The sequence below is a fragment of the Euprymna scolopes genome, chromosome 10 (genome assembly GCF_053919585.1).
Source record: "Euprymna scolopes isolate OS-2025 chromosome 10, ASM5391958v1, whole genome shotgun sequence".
NCBI lineage: Eukaryota > Metazoa > Mollusca > Cephalopoda > Sepiida > Sepiolidae > Euprymna > Euprymna scolopes.
This window is the reverse complement of record NC_136491.1, coordinates 5,509,506-5,530,890: the sequence shown is the minus strand read 5'-3', so window position 1 is coordinate 5,530,890 and position 21,385 is coordinate 5,509,506. Positions and strand designations below refer to the sequence as shown.

The window sequence follows — 21,385 nt, the reverse complement described above, 5'->3', positions numbered from 1 at the left end:
TGGCTTTGAAATAAATCTGACATTTTATCACGTATGAAGCCTCTAACTCCCATAATTAAAACTTTTTATCATTTGCTTTATTTCTAATTTTTCTCCTTTTTCCTGATTAAAAAAAACACTACCTTTTTTTAAAAGGGAGTCACTACTTATCAAGGCCCGAAGGCCACTCGAGGATAATGGTTAATGAATGTAAGGTGGTAGTTTAGTAATTGTTAATGGTGTAAATTGAGTAGAATTTGATTATTTACGGGGACAGTTCGACAAGAACTTGCTTACATTGGTTTTGAAGGCTACTATGTTATATTCAACCAGGAACCAGGCCAGCGGAACAGTGTTCCATATACAGGTAGTTATGGGAAATAAACTTTATTCTTGAAATCTGTGTTTAGATTTAGGAACAGATACAGAGTTGGGAAATCGTATATAGTTGTTGCAGCTAGTCGTGTGTTTTTGTGAATGTTTGGCAAGAGGGATTAGAGTTCAGTCGAGCATTTGTCATGAAAATAACGATATTTTGTGTATTTTTTGTGTTAGCTCTTTTCTTAAATTTACAAATTATTCTTCCCTTTTTGTTTTTGTCTTAAATATTTATGTTGTTTTTGTCCGCATTATTTGAAATATTCGGACTACTATTCGGGTCTTGGTTGATGTATTTATAATGTTGCGGTTGTTATAGCCTCCAACATTCTTCAATTGCATCGGTTCAAACTTTGGAACTTTTAGCTGAGCTAAGGAATCTTTATGCTGAACGTGAGATTATATATCGAATTTTGAACTGAAACGTTAATTTAATACATGAGGAAGAGTGTTCTCATTCCGTCAGCCATGATATGCAAGGGTGCTAAATTTTATCTTATTACTAGTTTTTGTTGCTCAAATGAACCTTCCACCTCCAGAATAATTCGTTTGTTAGAATTGATTATTATCCATTAATATTTCCGCCACGTGTTAAGCAATTCTATATATTTTTTTTTTTACATTTTTTTTCTTTTTTCTTCTTTTTTTCTTTTCATATTCATGATTCCGCTTTTTTTATTACCTTCCGGTTTGCTTTAATTTTTTTCACTCCTTTTTTTAACGTAGTCTTATTTCACTTTTATTCTTCCGATTATTCATTATTTCATGGATATTTTTTTTTCATTTTTTTTTCTGTTTTCTTTTTTTTTAACTAAAAAACTCTGTTTCATTCGTTTTGGTTTTCTTTTCTTTTTTCTTTTTGTTCCGCCTGTTGTTTGTTCATTCTTTCTTTGCTCCTTTATTCCTTTCTTTCCCGTTTTCATAATTTTCTTTTCGTTTTGTTTTTTACTTTGCTTTATTTGATTTCGTTCTGATTCTTTTTATTTTTTTAAATTCATTTTTCTATTATATGACCTCTTCTTATTTTCTTTTTCCTTCTCGTTTTCAATTTTTAAGTCTTCATTTCCTGTTTTTTTTTATTTATATATTTTTTGCACTTTTCTCTCTTTTCCATCATTTAGTTTTTTGCTTTTAATTTCGTCTCTTTTTAAATTTATTTTGTTTCTTTCCCTCTGCTATCGTAAACCCCACGTTCCTTCATAATAACAACATTTTGTTTTCATATTTAGCTTTTCATCTTTTTCCATAAATTTATGTTAATTCAGCTTCCAAAAATATTTTGTAATCAATAACATGTTTTGAAAGGCTTAAACATTTCGAAAACAATAAATTATTTACTATCACATCAAACGAAGTTTTCCTCGCTTGCTTTACTTTTCTCGCCGCATCATTTAAAACAAATTCTTATTTTCGATTTAATAGTGTGTAATTTGTGTTTGAAAACTACATTTTTTTTATTCAGAAATTTAATCTGACGCTGAAATAACGTCTGGTAGAATTCAGCTGAGCGTCGAAATAAATGAAACATTCTGCTTTCGTAGCAGCAATTAGTCAATCTTAGTAATACTATATGTGTTTTTCTTTTTGAACTTGCATATTTTCTTGCAGCCCAACGACGGCAGATGCAGCGTCGGTTTTTAATGTGTGTAAGATCCGGCTTCTTTAAACATGGGCTTGAGGCACAAAATAAAAATGTTCTCAGGAGTCTCCTTTTTTTACTGATTAAAAACAGAAACGATAAATTGTAGTATCAGAACAGATACTACACTTTGAATTACAAACAGTATTAGAATAGAATAAAACTGCTCTGCTGTTACTGATTATCAATATATTATATTTTTATAATCATCTGACCATACATATTTATGAACTGTTAATAATTACTTATTATTAGAAAAAAAATGACGTTTGCTTTTTATTTATTCCTAATTTTATTTATTTCTTATTTCCTATTGTTTTAGATGCCTTCATTTATTTATGTGAATTCTTCTTTTGTATTAGTATTCTTTTGGTTCCCGACGAGGGAAGACTTAGACAGAAAATGTGGTGAAAATACAGGTCGATAAAATGGGGGATTCTTGATTAGAAAAAAAAAACTTCAGACTAAAAGGATGTTTACTTCACTGATCGGGCAGTGAATAAATAAGTTAATAGTCATATCAGAACAGCATATACTACACTTTGCTTTCAACCAGATGACCAAAGGCAATTGTCGAAAAATCGTACTTCTTTAAGTTTACCATTTATTGGCTTCCTCTGTTTATCTTTATCTTAAAGATGTTGCTGTAAAAATGGTTTTGAACAACATACACTACACCTTGCTCTCAACCAGATGGTCACGATTTTTCTTTGTTCTTCTTTTGTTCACATTCTTTCAAAGTTTTGTTCCGAACGGCTTTATTAGTTGCAGGTTGTTTCCCGTCTAATCATTTCCACATCTTTATCATTTCCATATTTTTATCATTTCCATATTTTTTTTTCTTTTCTTATGATCACAGCTTGATTCAGCTTTCGCTTGGCATTATGCCTGGACAAGAAAAGAAATCGTAAACAATGGTATCGTATTCAAATCTACATAAATTACTTTTTAGCTGTCGTACAATATGTTTTACAGGCATACGTTAATTGCCCCCACCACTACCTCGACATAACGAGCTCGATACTCGTATTTCATTCATTGCTTTTGTCTGATTTATCTGTTGTTGTTTTTTGTTCACGTTTTTTTTAAAACCTTTTTTGTTTTCTTCTTTTTCATTACATTTTATGTTTAACTAGTTTTCATTCATGTCTTTTGTTTGTTTTAATTTCGTTCGTCTTTTTGCTGTACGTGTTGTATCAATATGGCGTTACCCGGGAAGGGTAATTACCTTTATTGTTATTAACTTTTTATTTATTAATCAATCAATTCCATGACGTAATCGATAATAATATTGATAATGCATATGCTAAATAATACTAAAAAAAAAAATAAATAGTCATAACTGATCAAATTCAGTTGATAACCATGGTTTTCAAGCAAACTCCCTCGACGGTTGCTGACACCTCTATTTCGAATTAGTGTTCGTAGGACGTCATCGATGGACAGTTTCTCACCGATATAAATGATTGCACCATAAATAATTAAATAATAATAATGAAATAAAATCAGGTCTTTTCAAGCAAAGGCTCTGACGGTTGCTGCGGGCCTGTCAGGCTAAGCAGTACAAACTTTTTTTCATAAACATATATTTATTACAAAAGTTTAAAAATAGACAATCTTTAGATTTTTATATTTTTAATTTCAATGGATTGTTTCGTAGTCTGACAGACCAACCACAATCGTCGGAGGAATTTTCTTGAAGAAAACCTGATTTTATTTCGTTTTACTTTAAATATTTTTAATGTGTAATCACTTACATCGGCCAATAAATAAAAAAAATTATAAATACACTAGAAGATCGCCCGGCGTTGTTTAGTCGTAAAATACGCTTAAATATGATGTTTTAATTTATTCAGATTTCGCAGGTATTAATATAAAGCCAACACTTTATAGATTAACATTTGCACCCAAGACACTAATGACCACCCGGTGTGGCCCGATTGTAAAATAAGCTTAAATATATTTTCATGTATGTCGATTTAATATTTATTATCATAGAGCCAATATCATATTGATCATTATGTACCTAATATAAAGTAAATATTTTAAGAAATGATATATATATATATATATATATATATATATATATATATATATATATATATATATATATATATATAGTTTGGGGCGTCATCAACTAAAATCGAAACCAAAACATTTAGCACACAATATTTAGTCGTTACCGTTTGATCTATTGTCAGATTGATAAGAAATAATTAAAAATGAACCGACTTTAACGTAAAAGTGTATATTTACGCATGCGTAAAATTAACGGGCGTACTCGACTTGCTCCTGCCTAGTTTAGACTTTCTTTTCAATATTAAGCCCTTAGCGGCTACTTTTACTGGCTTAAGACAATAAAATTTAACCCACAGTTTACATTCCCCTATATACCAAGTTTCAAGTTTGTAGATCAAAAATTGAGAGAGAAAGGGGCATAGTAGAGACCGTTCTGAACACATACATGCAATAGCATATATATATATATATATATATATATATATATATATATATATGTGTGTGTGTGTGTGTGTGTGTGTGTGGATTAGAACTTTTATCATAAATACTGCGCAAAAATACACAAAATTAAAAATATGCATGAATAAAAATGAACGTATTAGTTAAATCAAATCACTCATCCAGTAAGAAACGATTAAATTGAGCAATTAATTAATAAACGTTCGTTTTTCAAAGGAATATGCAAATTAGTTAAGCTTCACTAAGTCTCTTAGATGTCCGTGGCAGAGTATATAAATATGTTCGTTTTAATATATTAAAAATAAATAGACTTTTAATATCCATGTTAGTGCGTTAAGAAACTGAATATAGTGTGTGTACAGATTGTATTACTTGACGTTATTGCATTTTTATTGCTATGAATATTTGATTAAAGAAACACTGGATATGCAAGATAGACACGGACAGAAAAAGTGAGGTGGTAGGTTTATGCCACTATATTTTTTATGACTTCATAACACTTTTTAGCTTTTCCTTTGTTTCCTCTTTGTCTCTTTGTTCTTTCCTTCTGATAGCATTTTTTATCATTTTTCTTTTAGATCTGTCTGTAATTACTTATATTTCAAATTTCGTAATGATTTTGGTTTCCTTTTTGTTATTTTTCTTAGTTTTGCTGTTTATTTCTCGTTTTTTACTCATTTTTTGCCAAACTTATTTTCTTCGATTTTTGTTATTATTTATCTTTAATCTATTATTTCATCGTTTTTCTTTTGTTTTTGTTTTTAATTTTTCATTCATTTTGTTGGCTTTTAATTCGTTTTCCCGTTTTTCTTTTTTTAGTTCTATTTATTTTATTCAATTTTTTTCTTTTAAACACTTTTAACATTTCATTTGATTTGTTTCTTTTTTACTCACGAATTTCTTTAGTGCGTTTCATCCTTTGTCCCCCATTTTCTTTTTCTTTCATTTTTCTTCCCTATTTTCCTTTTTTTATTGTCTTTATTTAATCTATTTGCTTTTTTCCTTCATATTTTTATTTCTTCTGTTATTCCCTCTTTCTGTCTTTATTTTCACCAATTTTGTTCTTCTAAATTGAGTCTTTCATCATTTTATTATTCCATTTTACAATTTTCTTATTTTTATTATTGATTTCTTTCAATTACATTTTTGCATTTTTTAATTTTATTTACTGAGTTCTCCCTTTTTTCTATTTTCTCTTTATATTTCTCATCGTTTTTTTTTCATTTTGTTTCATGGTCTTATTTAATATTTTCTATATTTTTGTTGAACTTTAGTTTATTTTCTGCTATTCAGTAAAGTCAGTGGTTATTTATTTTTTAATCCCCAAAAGGCTACTTACTATACATTGTTTTTTTAAAATAATATTTTTCAGTAAATAATTCTGTTCATATGGCGTTTTTTAATTTTCAAATATTGTCCCAAATCCTGTCTGTCGGATTTTTTTAAAATGAAAATTGCTAATTGTGATTAATAGGCTGCTTGTTTTTACTAGTTTTTTTTAAGTTAGTACAGATACCCCAGTTGAACTTAAATATTCCCAAGTTCTACAAGAACATTTAAATATTAAAAAATATGAACCTGATGATGGCCGGAGATTTTATCGGCTGACATGTTGTAAATATAGAAACCTTGATGAAAATAGTTGTTCGAATGATTTTAATATGTCCGTGCATTGTTGTCGCTTTTCTTTGTGTTTGTTTGTTTGTCTGTTCGTAAATTATTCAGGGTTTAAGCGTATATTAACTTTTGAACAATATTTCTGAAAAAATATATTTACTTTTTGGAAACTAAACAAAACATATTTTTGAAAAAAATTTTTCTGAAAAAATATATTTACTTTTAAAAACTTTTTTTTTTCTGAAAAAATATATTTACTTTTGAAAACTTTTTTTTCTGAAAAAAATATATTTACTTTTGAAAACTTTTTTCTGTAAAAATATATTTACTTTTGAAAACTTTTTTCTGAAAAAATATATTTACTTTTGAAAACTTTTTTTTCTGAAAAAAATATATTTACTTTTGAAAACTTTTTTTTTCTGAAAAAAAAAACATATTTACGTTTGAAAACTTTTTCTGAAAAAATAATTTACTTTTGAAAACATTTTTCAGAAAAAATTATATTTACTTTTGAAAACTTTTTTTTTCTGAAAAAAACATATTTACGTTTAAAAACTTTTTCTGAAAAAATATATTTACTTTTGAAAACATTTTTCAGAAAAAATATATTTACTTTTAAAAACTTTTTTCTGAAAAAATGTATTTACTTTTGAAAATTTTTTTCTAAAAAAATATATTTACTTTTGAAAACTTTTTTCTGAAAAAATATATTTACTTTTGAAGACTTTTTTCTGAAAAAAAATATATTTACTTTTAAAAACTTTTTTCTGAAAAAATATATTTACTTTTGAAAACTTTTTTCTGAAAAAATATATTTACTTTTAAAAACTTTTTTTCTGACAAAAAAAAATGAATTCTGAAAACTCTTCTTTCTTTCTCTTTACGTTGTTTAACATCTTCCTGATCTTGGTGGTTTATTTGTTTCTTTTGTGAATGTATTACGTTTGCCTTTTCTTTCTGTCTTTCTTTCTTTTTCTTTCTTGCTTTCTTTCTTTGTAACACACGTTCCCGTTTGAATCCAAATACACTTTCATTGCTTTGAGCTGATCATAATTATAGACCCAATTTTATGTTGCTGACCTTTTCAACAATTAATACATCAGTTTCCACCAGGTCACTCGTCCACCTGTGCGACCGTCTGTCAACATGTCTTCCGACTTTTCCTCTCCTCCCTATTTACTGCGACCCGCTATAAAGATGGGCAGCGGTAATTGTACTCCTAAATAAATTCAGCGTCAACGGCATCAAGCTATGACAGCTAGTCTATTTTCGTTCACAACCCACCTGCCATCTTTCCCACCGACTCCATGAAAATCTACTTGAAATAGCAACGCCATTTAACTTATATTTAAACTTACATCCTTACGTAATAGAGCGCAACGAGTAGTGTTACATTTAAAGCCTTTCATTTATCACATGCTTTCACCGCAACGTTAATGGTCCATATTTACTTGCCTCTCCACGAGGGCAGAGTGAGACATAAGGTAGGTTTGTAATGTAGGGCTAATCCAGCTCCCTAAGAAAAGAGGCACTCTGATAGAAACAAAAATAAGAATTGTCTCAGTCATAAAAGATTTTTCCTCCAGAGGTTTTATATGATGAGGCCAGTCAATTTCTGGGCTTAGTGTGACAGACCGAACGACGGACAGAGCCTTATATTAAAATCTGTTGACGCAACCGAAAGTAATATTCTAAATATAAACTGTTTATAACTAAAAGAAGGCTATTTAGAAACTTGACCTGACAGACCGATAAATATACGCGACTAATAAGCTTCAATCTCTGCCTCCTCCTGTAAAAGAGCCGGAAAAAACTCGTCTAATAACAACCATTGCCAAAACCATTTTCTCTTTCTCTGTGTTACTAAAATAAAACGAGACTTACATGGAGAGAGTTTCTTTCTAAGAACTTATTATCTATAGAACTGCTTCTCAGATGACTTTAATATGATTGTTTTAAAGTCCCATGTTAATATAGTTATAAATTGCAAACTCATTAACCAGTATCCTTGAGCGGCTTCTGGCATTGGTTAATGGTAACATATAAGTCTTAAAGTAATTGACCATCAAGTTAGTAACAGTGTGTAGCATCTGTTCTCAAGTATCTGTTCTTAAGGTTCCTGAGAGACTTTTACTTGACTTTTTGTCTTCTGGAGGTTTACAGCTGATCACCTTCACAATCACGGGGTTATGCTGACGGCGCGATTATACTTATCTTTGTACCCGAAATGCGTACCCCATTTACAGAAACTATATTTCTCACTATAAACTGACTTTTTGGTTAACTTTGCCTCTATAGGAGGCAGGAGAACGAAATATGACTTTAAAATTTAGAAGTGTTTTCAGGCAACAAAACAACTGACGGAGATTCGTTTGAGTCTGACTCATCTCTTTCTCTATTATTAAAGAAAAATCAGTTTGTGCGCACGCGCGTGTGTGTGTGAGAGATAGTTCCTTCCTGCTAGGATCCGAAACGGCTGATCCTATCTTTTGCAAATTTTACACAAAGGTTATTTAAGTCTGGCAGTGTCCTTAGATATGTGTTGTACAGAAATTCATCCGATAAGTATCGAAAATGGAAAAAATCACATCTTAAAAATAGTCCCTCTTCTCTTATAGATAAAAATATTTCTTTCTACTTTTATCCGGAGAACCTTGGCCGGTGTAACGTAAAATATTCTCCTGCAAATATTCTTCTTTTTTATCTATTAGAGAAGAAGGGCTATTTTTAAAATAGTCAAGCCAAATATACGCTGACGTAGTATTGTAAACAAACACAGACAGAATTTGGTCAACTACATTATTGATATTATTTTTTGTACTTTTTTTTTGTGAATTAGTCCACCGGGCAAATTATTCCCCGTAATATATAATATTACGGAGGCTAGCATGTCTTTTTATAATGACAAGCAAGTGCTTGTCTGAAACTGGCGTTCTATACCTATTAGTGAGCCTATGGGAAACGTTCGATTCTTGGAGGGCATTGAAGATGCAATGTAGACACTTCACGCAGAGGGAAGATTGCATTTTAGTATAATTCTATGTTTTTTTTAAATGATTTGTTCCAGAAAAACACGTTATTGTCAACATCCGTTCCTATTTGGAATGTACATTACGAATTTCTATTATTACTGGTATATCTAACTTCGTATATGGCCAGCTGAGGTTATCTGAATAAACATGTATTTGGCAAATTATTTTATAGTCATCTGTATAACTATACTGACGGCTTACAAGAAGTCTACCATATTCGAGGGCGACCCGAAGGTTTCTTTTTCATTAGAAACTACACTGATGGTTAGTGACAGGGGGCATTTTCTTCCAAGGATTATCCCACTTAGGCTTGATTCTCACCTTATTATTGGTATAGTTTTTAGCAAACGGACATCTAGTATTATTTTTGAGTCTTTTTAAAGACTAGTGCGATGATTGAACTCCGGTCTCTTATTAAAAACGTAATTCCAAATAGCTTATTTTTATGCAATAGTTAATCAGAAATTTTAATTTTACGTCACGTTTTGGAAAACTATTTCAAATCTCACACATGTAGAATGATTGTCATATAATATTAACCCTCATTAACTGCCAGACAAACATACACATCATGTTATGTATTATGCAATTAGACAAAACGTCATCACGAAAAGGCTTTTTACCAAATTACGTGCACATATTACCGGGTTTTTCTGTGTTCTTTTATTTTGGAAATCATTATAGCATAACGCTTTGCATTTTCAAACCAGTATTTTACCATTGGTTTTCACTGACAATGGCAATAAGCTTCGTCAATATTCAAGCAATTTTATTTGGATTCAGTCAAGATTTCGTTGATGCAATCTGACATCTGTTTTTTTTTTTGTGTCATTCGTTAACTTTTTCCACTTACATTTCACAACGGTCTAAAATGTGCCTAGGTCTAAACGAAAATTCCCTGAACTGCCCGTCTGTGGAACAATGTTACAATACCTTCCTTCCTTGTTGACTACAATGTCGTAGCCTTCAAGTCCAATGTAAATAAATTCTGGTTGAGCCGTCCCCATAAACAATCACATTTTACCCAATTTACGCTATTAACAATTACTACACTACCATATTACATTGATTAAACCTTATCCTTGAGTGGCCTTTGGGCATTGATAAGTGATGCCCCCAAGTATAAAAAGGATGTCGGTGTTAATGCGCCTTCTTTGAGAGATTTATTCTATAGTATTTTTCTATTCCATTTTATTACTAAAAACTTTAAACTAAAACATTATTCGTTGAAATCCAAAACAATTGTTCATTCCATAACCAGCTGTTTAATAACAACGACAATGGCCGAGCGTTTTTTCCGCAATCTGAATTACAAAACGCCTCATCAACATCCAAATAATCTAGCCTATCTCTCAGTCAAATTGGACTGAAGCAATTCTACCTCGTTTTTTTTTCATCATATCCCATTGTCCATAGACAATAAATTTGCATATTCATTCGTTTTGTTTGTGTATGAAGAGAGAAAAGGATACACCATGTTATTACTATATTTGTACAAATTAGAATTGGCTTATTAGGTTTTCTTAATAAACCCAATTTCATATAGTTATCCTTGATTCTTGTGTTCTTTTTCTTTTCTCAAACCAGGGCTTAATTTACACTAGCGATTTATAACTTAAAACAACTGCTGGCTTCCATGAAGTGAGGGCGAAGTTTATCTCCGAGTACTTTCCAGGCAGTTTCATTGTTTATGTTTATGACCTACTGCTAAAGTACGACACAAGGTCATGTGTGGAATTGATGAAAGTGTTTCTGTAGAACGAACTGGATTCGAACTTGGAACATCCAAGTACCCTAAACCAGCTACCCTAATAAACGCACTCTGTTTTCGTATTAGCTAATTGGAGTGATTTATCGATGCTTCCCCAATATTTTTACTAAGAGTATTTGTAATATTCGGGTAGACTGTTCGATTAGTAGGCTTCTATTATTCGGAGTAAGCTGTTAATTTATGAGGCATTAATAAACAAAACTATTGTTATTACAACATTGGATTAATATATTGCTGCATTGAAGCACACGCGTCATGTAAAAAAGCGAAATAGATATAAAAGATTCATTGCAGCATTTGAGTTTTATCCAATTGCACTTAGAAAAAATATTTATAGCAGGTGAATAACCGAAAAACGCGGCATATTTATTTAATGGGCTTAGACTGCATGAAATTTGATATCAGCCTGTCTGACATTCATTCAACACCTTTATCTCTGCGCGGTTCTCACGCTCGGTGAAAGTTTACAGTACATCGATTCATTCATACGCAGCCCTTGATCAAAGACGGAGAGTATTTACTAGCAATATTTACGCTCGCCTCTCATGTGCCTTAAATTTTTTCGGACATGTTAATAATGATGTTTGCTGGGGTTTGTTAATAAATTCATTCAGTGATGTCATCGACTGGGCGGGTATTGACAGTGCTGGCATTCAGAAAAAAAAGAGGCTTGTCGTTACTCATATACTAGCAAAAAGGCTGTCGGTTGTCATCAGTGGGGACTCAAGGGTAAACGGTGAATGCAATAATGCAAAATGGTTTGCAGTGACAACCTAACGAAATAGGGTAAATTGGCGGAACTTATCGCTATTAATATTTCAAAGAATACAATCTATTTTTAACTTATTGATCGCTTGTAATACATCGTAGTATAACACACACACACACACACATACATATATATATATATATATATATATATATATATATATATATATATATATATATATATATATATATGCATATGCAAAGGCTCCTTCCGGCTTGGCAGATTATGGAGACACACGTAGGGGCGCCTGCGTGTGAAATTTTTGTTGAAGGACGTGCACAATCACCAACTGCACCTCTCTTGAGTCTACATTATTAAATACCAGTGACAAGTGAAGTACATGTACAGGACGACTGGAAACAAATGTTGAGATAAGCGGAGAGCACATACAGCGCCTAGAATTTCCAAATAGTCACCCATCTCGTACTAAAAAGGTTCAACGTTGCTTAACTTTAGTGATCTGACAAGAACCGGTGTTTCAACCTATGTATATGCATACACACACACACACACACACACACACACACACACACACACACACACATATATATGTGTGTGTGTGTGTGTGTGTGTGTGTGGTATGTATGTGTGTGTTGGGTGTGTGTATATGATTATTAAAATTTGAGAAAATTCAACGATATCAAATTAAGATGGAGGCGGAAAGACCTAGAGACTCAATGTTTCGCCTGTTGCATGCGGGCTTTCTCAAAGAGGATGGTCAATAACCACAAAACCTGGCATAGTGAGTTGGGAAAAGATGGAGAAAGGCAGCCTTAGTAGAAGTTAGAGTCTCCAATGATGCTAAATTACAGAGCGGAAAGGGAAAAGATAACGAAATACCATATCTTCGGAATATATTCGTCCGAGAATTGCACATTTTATGAATTAATAAAGAAAATGCTTTAAAGTAACTTCATTTTATGTAAAGATCAAAGATGCGGATCTTTTTTTTTTCTAGACTATGACTAGCCTGTATAAGTTTTGCATGACAACCCATCCAGGAGAAAGCTTAACTTATCACCAATCCCTATCTTACAATCGTATTGAATGTTACGTGTGGCAACGAGTTTAAGAAAATAGAGGGTGACGAAAAAATATATTTATTTATAGTAATCTTCTTAAGTAGTTGACTTGCCTAGATAAAGAAGACACAAGAAAATGAGACGAGGAAGTCAGTAGACAGTAAAAAAAAATGTGAATCCATTTATAGACAAAATAAAAAACACATTAAGGAAGAAAAAGCTATATAGATTTTTGCGTGTTTTTAAAATAATCTCACGGTTTTTATTAGGAAAACCACTTTTAATAACTTCTGTAGATATGGATGGAATTCGAATACACACACACGCACACACACACACACACACACACACACACACACACACACATATATATATATATGTATATATTATGGCAGTAGAGTTTAGTTTCCCAGAAGTACATCCAATGAAACAACATGCGCCTACCAAAAAGTGCTCAATGAGTAAACAGAGCAGGTAAATTAAATTTATTTATACAAACATTGATGGCTACATATGTGCATACATGTTTCTGTAATCACCCGTGTTGGGGGATTACGTCTTCAGGCGAAGAATTACCTTCGAAACTCTCTCTATATATGTATAGATATATTCAAATTCCTAATATATATATAAATAAATATATATATATATATATATATATTTTATATATAGGGTGACCAAAAAAATACAAAATCTAAATGGAGGCCATCTAGAACATATGCTATAGAACGGAGAAAAAAGGCCAAATACCCTAGTGTTTTGCTGTGATATTTTGAATATAATAAACTAGTTATGACCAAAGTTTCATTTTATTAGGACAAAACACTAAGAAACGGGGCCTAATTAGAGTTGAAGCCCGTTTTTTGGGGTCACCCTGTATATATAGATACATATATATATATATATATATATATATATATATATATATAGTTAGTCATCCACATACAGTACTGTTTCGCTGTTTCACGACTCATCCGTGCGGCTAGATCTCAAGCTAGGATCGAAATCCGATGCCCAAACGACAGTTAAGACTCCCCACCATTACCGCTGCTGTGCGAGTAGTGAATTAAATTTCTAAACTCTATCTTTTCCGAAACTAAAAGTCGCACAGCGACGCTATGGGCCTCAGAATGATTTGATGTTTTACGAACTGCTCTTTTATGGGACTTTAGCCGGTTAAAATAATTTTTAAAGAGTAAAAAATGGGCAAAATGTAAAAAAGTCGTTATACATTTTGTACATTTATCTAAGTTTATTTTTAATCTATGATTTTTAATGAGTTTGTATACGTGTCACGTTGGGGTAGTGATGATGTAACCAGTTTCGAATGCTACAGTTTCGATTCTAGCTGATGGCCACCAAATAGTTTTGTTTTTTGCTTTTGAAATCACGACTCTATAATGATATATATGGAATCTGGATTATTAAAATCTCATACTTAAGCGTATTTTACGAGCGGTAAAACTCGGGCGCCCCCTCCGCGCTATTATATAAAAAATCAAATATAGAATGCATAAAATTAATATTTTACTTCGTTGAGTCGAAACTTTATTGGCGTAATTTTTATAAGTGTTTTTTAATGTAAAGTTTATATTAAACGGTTTTTCACTTTCCTCCTTTTATTTTCTCTATACTGTAGTGTTATTTTCCTATATTTAATTCCTCTTCTACTTGCAATCTCTATCGCTCTCTCTCTCTCTCTCTCTCACACACGCTCACACACATACACACTCACACTCACGCGAGCGCGCATATATATGCATATAGAAATCGGGGACCTTTATACTTAGCTATATTCGCATTCTTCCATCAATCTCTGTCGTCCCCTTAACATTTCCAACATCTTAATACCATAAGAGCAGACGTTCTTGGCCTTCGGGCCAAAATCGAACTGCAGTATTGGCCTGATTAAAATATTTTTATACCGGAAACAGTAGAATCTGTTCTTCAGATGCTATAATTCAATTTATTGTTCTGTATGAGTTGAGGAGAAATCCTTCACGACTGAGCAAAATTTTAGGTTTGTTCCTTTTTTCCACGTTAAAAAACCGGCCCTGTTGTCTTACTCGTGGGGAGGCAAAATGTTCCTATTTGCTCGATTACAAGTTGACGTCAAACATGCATGTATGTGTGTGCGTTTATATATATATATATATATATATATATATATATATATATATATATATATATATATATATATGAATGACTTAAAGTGGCAAACGTGTCGTGTAACAATTCGATTTCGAACTCTTTACACTATCTTTCAATCAGTTGTTAACGATCAAGTATGACACCGTGATTATGATCACTACTAGTTCCCATCGATGAGTATTAAGCTAATAATAGTCCTTCATAAAGTTACTGATGTCCTCAGCGAGACAAGTCGTTATACATTAGATATAATTAGTGACCTCATCGCTTGGCCTACGAACAAGTATATCACGACCGGGTGACCATATGTCTGGTTTCTTTTTTTCCATTTTAATGCGTAATAGAAATGTCATTTTCCATATCTGTTTTCGTATATGTAAATATTTGCATTATTCTTACACAGATAATTCATATTCTAATTTTATTTTCGTATGTCTTTTTTTTTTGTTTTAAATGAAAATTATTTAAATTGTTGATCAGACGCAGAATAGAAAGAACACCGTATAAAAAATTATGCAGCCATTTAAATTTTTATCCCCTCCAAATATTTACCCCTTTTTAATCTCGTTTCTGAATTTTTGAGATGAGGATTGGTTATTTGAATTATTATTCATCAGACTACTGTTCTCATCTTGAGTGTAATTTTCACAACGTTTCGATCGATATAACCTCCGACCTTTTTCAGGTATATCTTGTCGAACTCAGGAATGTTTCTGTCGAACTCAGGAATGTTTCTGTCGAACTTGGGGATTTAAACGGAATTTCGAGCGGAACCCTTTATTTACTTCACGGGGGTAGCGTGCTCTTGTTCCGTCAGTCATGACTGGATAGAGGTCCTAAGTAATTCACAAATGTATATTTCAGTCACCCACACTGAGGATTGAACCTTCAACTTCTTAAAAAACTTATTATTTTAACATATATTTCGTGTTCTTTTTATCTCGTTTTCAATTCAAGTTACATTTTGAGAAAGCACTGCTTAGACTCACATCTACGTTTAAAGGTATATATTTAAAAGTGTTAAATATATAATCAAATATTTAGTTCTCAGAGATTAGCATAACACGGGTGTATATAATAAAGAATATAACAGACGCACTTGTGACAAAATAGCTCACAAAAACTATCACTACCATTCAAATATTCATAAACTGCGGCATATTAAAGCATACTCCTTCTTTATATGAAACAGCTAACGGTCAACCCGGCGTTGTCCGGTCGTAAGATTCTCTTAAATATTTTAATCTACACAGATTTCGAGTTTATTATAATAGAGCTAATTTTAGTTTGATTATTATATTGTACTTCTCTTGCGTTATTTCTTACCATCTTAGCTAAGTCCGTATACATGTCAAAACATTAAAAAATGACGTTATTAAACATATGCACTATTAAACGTATATATGTATATTTGCGCATGCGTGGAAGATATACGTTTAGTTGATTTACGCATGACAAGTTTCAATTTTTTCAAGTTTGATCTCTCAGAAGATATTTTTACCGACAAAAAAATTATTCGAATTTATTCCACAGGTCCGAACTCTTAATATATCATAATTCAAGTCTGTAGACCAAATTGACAGAGTAATTTTGTAGAGACCGTTCCACACGCACACGCAGAAACAAAGTCACTTAAACAGAGAGAGAATCTATTTACTTCCATATTATTATTATTATTATTATTATTATTATTATTATTATTATTATTATTAAGTACTTTAAAGATTTATTGTTTTACCATATATTTCGTGTTCTGTTGATTTATTGGCTACTAATAATGCGTCATATTTTTGTAAATAATCACAGGTGCGTTAAATGCTATTAGAAGTCGAATTCACATAGATTAAGCGGCCGGGCGAGGGCGGGAGATACCTCTTGGAGAGATTGTTGATTTTTTTCAGTTAATTATAAATTAATATTTATAAGAAAATTAAAAAAAAAAATAGCTTAGTTTTCAAGCATATCTTATCTCCAAAACTAAGGTAAGTTCAGCGTGCATTTTGAATCAGCTCCAAGCAAGCAGACGTTAATAAACTCATATTTAGTGCAAGTGACAGGTTAGCAGTATTGATCCAATAAGATCTATTTTCGGTAAAACTTTATTCGACACTTCTGCATTATACGGGCGGCGGCATTGTTTGTTCATGTGTTTCACTAAACTGTCGCTATTAAAACTATAATATATTGTTGATCCTTCAACAGGTGTCACAGAAAAAATCTTTTTTCTTCGTCAGACTCTTCAATAACTGATTTTGCAATTATATATTAATACATTTTAATACAATGAATGTTTTGGTTTTCGAATAGATTTGTGCTCGAAAAAAGAAAATTGTCCGTGTAATTTGACCAAGAGGAAATTAGAGTTATTGTCCCCTAACAATGGCGCCGTCCGTGTAATGTAGAAATGCCCTTTATTCTCTCGCAACTTATTTATCCATTGAATCAATCACGCATTATTTTCAAATGATAATATTTATCATCTCTTTTCTGTCTATTTTTCATCATTTTTCAAAATTCTAGTCTTCTTCTTTTGTACAAACGCAGAAAATAAAAAATAAAAAATTAAAAAAAAAAATACTTTGATAAATACTTTCTAAAACCGATTGGTTTTCTTTGATCATGCCGTTTTTTCTTCTTTAGGGATTCGGGTATTTACACACAAATGAACGTATATGGAAACTATTCCTTTTCTGTCATTTATGCAAATATATCGCAGGTCGTCAGCAAAGGGAACCAATGAAAAAGCTCAGCGCATCATCACGTGACAATTTTTACAGCGCCCTGTGTTCCCCCTCTTCATCCTCTTTCTTATTCTCTGTCTCCTTCTCTTTTTCACTCTCGCTTTCGCCTTTGTAGCGGTCCGTTTGCGCACGCGCGTCTTCTTGGTGATACGTAATTACAAGAAACGGGAAATATATTTATGCAACTTTGGACTAAGGACAAGAAGAAAAAAACCGAAAACGGTACAAAACAGAGAGATATACAAACTGCCCGTGGGATTATTTTACCTTCGCATGCTAGCACCTTTCATATCATTTCGATATATATATATATATATATATATATATATATATATATATATATATATATATATATATATATACAATTCGAGCACACATTGTTATATACAAAGGAGATACTTTTCTTTATGATTCTTTTTTATTTTATTCGATTTTCCGTATAATCTTTTTTATATCAAAATCAAAAATAGTGATGACAGTTCCACAGTTAACACGAGCGCTTTCAATTCCATTGCGAATCATCTTTCAGGTGTGTTGATGAGGTCAAAGTGAGTAAAAGCGAAAAATGGAAATTAAAAAAAAACTGTGAAAAGTAAAAAATAAAATAAATTCGAAAAAGTCGATGAAAAGTTATATATATATATATATATATATATATATATATATATGTGTATATGTATATATATGTATATATGTATATATATGTATATATATATACATATATATACATATATATATGTATATGTATGTATATATATATATGTATGTATTTATATATATATATAATTGCATATATTTACACATGAAATGTAGTTTTATATTGTATAGAAGTACTTAAAACGAGTCTGCTTAATGTATTTGTGCAACTATGGTAATTCTAGTTAAAACTAAAGCGATACGGCAAACGAAAATGCTATTTCAAGCGAGTGATAAATAAAAATTCTATTTGAAACAAAAGCTGATGGAGCGACTAAAATTTTACGTAACTATTAAACCTTGCGGACCAACACCATTTATGTTTGAAACGTAAACGCAGAAGTTGAAAATTCCATTTGGAAGTTAAGTGTATCGTATTGACAAATATGATATTTGGAATGTAATCTTAACTATCCGACAGAAGAAAAATGGATTATGTACATAATGATGAGAAGTATCTCAATAAAGTTGCGACCATCACATCTATGCATTGAGCGATGGCGATACGAGTTATAACTGGTACGTGACATAATTACCAACTACGGACCAAACCTCCCATAAAGATACGAGGACGCACTGGATAAGCAAATGAATTCATACGTCACGATTTTAATGTGAAGAATAATGTACAGAATAATTGCGGTTGAAAAACAGATTTCTGGATTTTAGTTGGAAGGAAATTTTAATTACGTCATGCAATTCTTAAAATATTCGTAGTAATTCGTTAAATTGACGAAAGCTAAATTCTTAACAATTCATTTGTATTTTGGCTTAATGCGAAGTGATGTAACTGTTTCCATCCTAGATTTCATCATCTGTATCCTCGGTTAGTGAAGAAGAAATCGTTTTAGACGTTTAGTCATTTATTATTATTATTATTATTATTATTATTATTATTATTATTATTATTATTATTATTACTTTTTAAAATGTTTTATTATTTTTTTTCATTGTGCTCTGTTAAAAAAGTTTGAAATCTCCAATTTAAAAAAAACAAACAAACAAACTATTGTGTCTAACTTTCACTTCTTAAATGAAGGGGGGGGGCAATAGAGGCCAATGTAAAGTCTATAAAATTTCAGTTTCTACAAAAAAAATGTATAAATAGAGATTATTCCATTTCATTTTGTCACATATTGCCATTTATTAGTGATAGCTATAAAATCTACAAAAATCTTATTTTGAAAAGTCAACTAGGACACTAACTCTAAATGCTTTTTAGTGAATAATTTCTATAAAACTTCTTCCGTTCTGAATTCGCCATTCATTTTCAAAATCATTCGAGCAACAAAAAACATATACATATATATTATATACATTTAACAAATTAGTCTTGCTTTCAAAGTCATTCCTCTGTGAAATGATCGACAACTGTTTAGTTAGTTTAACGCGCCAAAAGGGGGCAGAGTGCAGGAAAGAAGTTACAGAAATACAAACTTTTCTGAGCGGCTAGTGCGGACACATTTTGTCATTGAATTCGATTTTAAAGATTGAACCGTCAAGAAAATTGAACGTTAGTATCGGATGAGGTGTAATTAAAAAAAATGTTAAATTAAAAAACAGCTTTAATTTTGTTGGTTATTCGTTCAAAGTCCGGAAAAAAGTAAACACGGATAAAGTTAATAAAGAGCAAGTCATAATAATATGAGTTAATAGGTTTGACAGTTCATTAATTTAGACTGACTTTATATGTTCCACACACACATGCATATGTATATAAGTATTATTATTATTATTATTATAATTATTATTATTATTATTATTATTATTATTATTATTATTATTATTACTCTAAAGCAGTATAGTCAACAGTTGTTTCAAAATTATTACTCTTTTGTAAATGCAGTCGATATTTAATAATATAGTATTAAATACGTACAAGCCGAGCAGCGTAGTTTGTTTTAGACTTCGATGTAAAAGTTGTAGTTTTCTGTTCGCGTGATATCGGCTATATCTCTTTCTGTCTGTTCCTAGCTTTTCAAACTCCATCTCTACCGAAACTAAAAGTCGCAGAGCGACGCTAGATGCCTCAAATGGTTAGACTGTTTTACGGACCTTCCTTTTATGGGGGTTTAACCGGTTAAAGTAATTTTCAAGGTGTTAAAAATGGGTCAAAAGTGAAAAAAAAAATCGTTTTTACATTCGTCTAAGTTTATTTTGAATTTTAATTTTTAATCAGTTCATATGCGTGTCACGTTGTTATAGCATTAACGTTGCCAGCTTTTAATGCTACAGTTTTGCTTTCGGTTTCGATTCAAGCTGAAGGCACCCAAATACGATTTTATTTACTTTTGAAATCACGGCTGTATCATAATATATACAAAATCTGGGCAAAATAAAATATCATATTTCAGCGTAATATACGACCGGGCAAAGGTATAACATATATATATATATATATATATATATATATATATATATATATATATATATATATATATATATATATGTATGTATATATATACACATCCATATGTATATATACATACATATATATATATATATATATATATATATATATATATATATATATATATATATATATATATATGATGGATATAATGGAAATAGTATTCGACAAAATAGAGAAATAAAAAGGAGAAACTGTATTATGTGTTCATCAATGTTTCGTCTTTAATTCACCTAGAGGAACTCTCGAAATAAAGACGAAACGTTGATGAACACGACTTGTTCCTTTTTATTTATTTCTCTCTCTCCCTCCCTCCCTCTCCCTCTTTATCTTTCTCTCTATAGATATATACATATATATTTATATATATATATATAGAATGTGTGCATGTATATATTATATATATATTATATATAGAATGTGATCATATATATATATATATATATATATATATATATATATATATATATAATGTATCGGTCTCTATCCCTTTCCTTCTTTCATTTTCTGTCCTTATGATTGTAATGGCAACGCATCATCAAACAAAATTCTGGAAGAAAAAAATATGTAAAAAATGAAAAAAAATGTAAAAAATGCAATCATATGCACACCGCTGGAATACAAACGAGAAACTATTAAACATTAATTAAATGTCAAGAGAGATAAATATACATTTGACTTTGGCATCAAGTATGCAACGAT

At 30.9% G+C, this 21,385-nt stretch overlaps 1 protein-coding gene across 3 annotated transcripts in view; it reads left to right on the top strand.

The window, feature by feature from the left end:
- The window catches only part of LOC145285789 (protein brain tumor-like), a 267,442-nt gene that overhangs the window by 115,392 nt on the left and 130,665 nt on the right, over positions 1–21,385 (top strand). Inside the window, exon 2 of one of the 3 annotated variants that reach the window (XM_080134161.1) lies at positions 2,856–2,913. The exons of the other annotated variants lie outside the window; for them this stretch is intronic. The gene's annotated coding sequence lies outside the window, so the exon portion shown is untranslated. The remainder of the gene's footprint in view (positions 1–2,855; positions 2,914–21,385) is intronic. 3 annotated transcript variants of the gene reach the window in all.